This window comes from Meleagris gallopavo, chromosome 9, assembly GCF_000146605.3.
Source record: "Meleagris gallopavo isolate NT-WF06-2002-E0010 breed Aviagen turkey brand Nicholas breeding stock chromosome 9, Turkey_5.1, whole genome shotgun sequence".
NCBI classification, from domain to species: Eukaryota; Metazoa; Chordata; class Aves; order Galliformes; family Phasianidae; genus Meleagris; species Meleagris gallopavo.
In genome coordinates, this window is record NC_015019.2 from 12,892,675 (window position 1) to 12,895,056 (window position 2,382).

Below are 2,382 nucleotides of genomic sequence, written 5' to 3' on the forward strand. Positions count from 1 at the left end.
AGACTGGTTTTTAAATGCCAAATTGTTCCAGGAATGTCACCTCTTGGGGGAAAAAGCTGCTTCTTGGGCCTGCCCTGTCCCCTGCCAGTCCCATTCCCAGGGCAATGACGGCCCGACGAGAGGCACCAGGAGCTTCCAAAAATAGAGAAAACAGAAGGATTGGGGATTGCTTAATTAGAAACAGTTTTCTCCTTTAATGTTCTGCAATTACTTTGAGGTCAGCAGAATTATTAGTATTATTAATCACTGAATTTCCAGAGAACTAAAGTTAATAGTACCATAATTGGGCCGTGCCATACGGCGGTAATTGCTGAGTGCCAACAACCAGCTAATTAAGAACTAAGACTTCCAGCCCTTCTTTCAAAGCAGATCCTGTTTCTCCCAGTTCTGCACCATGGGTAATTTGGCCTCAGAGGGGTAAAACTCAGAAGGGTCAGAGCGGCTGGGGCCTGGTGACTGCTTGTCCCACATCCCACTCCTGCTGCCCTGGGGAGGCCTTGCAGAGGTGCTTTGGAAGGAACACAGGGTGTGAAGGGGAATAAAGCCACAAAGGGAAGGAGAAGAGGAGCAGGAACAGAAGAGAACAGCTTGGTTCTCTGTTCCACACCCTGGCCTTGGCTACCAGTAAGCTCACGGTTATGGTGAAGGGTGAGCTTGTCCTCCTAAATCACATGTGGGAGACCTCCCTCCTCCTCCTCCTCAAACCTCTGTGGACTCTAACACAGAAAACCCTTGCACTGTGCATCATAAGTCTAAAAGCAAATAATCATTAGAATGTAATTGCATTAGTGCCAGTGCAAATTATCTGAAAGCAGAAGCCAAGGTGGTGACAGCTAAGTAAGAACACGACATGGGAGCCATAACAGCCGGCACAGCTGTGGGCATTGTGCTCACATTGTGACTTGGTGGCTTTGAGTGCAGCAGCACGGCCCAGCCTGGTGCCCCTTGGGCACAGAGCAGCAGCATCGCTGGGGATGCACGTCTGGGGCTGGTTTTCCTTTTTATGATGGGGTGTGTGTGTGTGAAGGAAAGAAGAAACAAAACCATGTGTCTGGGGACACCAGGGATGGATTCCAGGGAAGTTTTGTTTGAGGGTAACATTAAAAATGTCACTGGTGCTTTTTTCTCCATACGTGTGTGTGGGGTTGGCCTTTGTTTTAAGGAGGCCGCTGTAGCCCAGAGCAAATAAACCCCAAACAAAGCATCTCAGCAGCTCTCAGAGCTCAGTTCAACCTCCTGCCTCTTTTTCCTTTGTGTAGGGGCCACTGGGGAAAGAAAGCAATGTTTATCTTTGAGACAGAGCTGGGCTGAAATCATCTGTATTTTTTAATTATGGGGAATTTGAAGCCCAAAAATGTTGTTGGAGAGCTGAAGTTCCTCTTGTTGCTTTTCCTGCAGCCATTAGTGCAGGAGAGGAGATGTCCCTGGGAAAATGCTGAGGCAAGGATGCATTTTGGAAAATATCCCATCTGGTTCCCCTCTTGTTTGTCATTTAGAAGGAAAGCTCCCCCCTGGCACGAGGTGATGGACAAGCGGCTGCAATCCCAAATGAGGCTTAGTTCACAGCAGTCACTCAGGGACCATTCCTGGTTGACCAGTGCCACTCCACTACCACGGGGCACTGTGGAGTGACACAGCCCTGTGGGCTGCTCCTCTTAGTTATCCTGCAGTGTGGTCCTCACCTGCCTGAGGCAGTGAAGCTCCAGAGCTGGACATCTCCTGTGTCCGGCACCGAGAAAATCTCAATGCTTCAAAAATCCCCCTCTGCTTTCCTCCAGACCAAGGAGGCACAGGGCCATTGCCTGGACGTGGTGATGTGGATGCACGTCTGGCCTGTTCTGTACCGGCCTGGCCTTGCGGTGTCTGGCACCTCGTTGCTGTGATTTGGATGCAAACTGCAGGCAAGCTGCACCTCCTGCTGCTTTGTGGTCCCAGAACACAGCACAGCCCCACAGCTATACCTGTGTCAGATGAGTGCTTTGAAGGAAGGACTTTACCACTGCCGGGGCCAGCGGGTGGGCTCAGGAAAGCAACATCTGCTCCATGGAGGTTCAACCAAAGCACCGCACTTAGCAACAGCGTTTGGTTTTGCAACGGCATCTCCACCTGGAGCTGAGCAGAACCGCCTCCAGCTGTCGGCGGGAAGGAACGGGCCGCTGACTTTCCTAAATATTGATGCTTTGTAAAATGACTATTTCGTGCTTCATAAACAATTGAGTGAGGAGCACGTCTCATTTGCCACCCAAACGGTGCCGGAGGTGCTGCGGGCGGGCCGGGTTCTCGGCGAAGGCGATAAACAGACCGACGGCGAAGCGCGGCCCGCGGCGCAGCGAGGCAGGGGACCCTGAGGGAGATCCTCCGCGGGAGCAGAGCGGCGGGCGC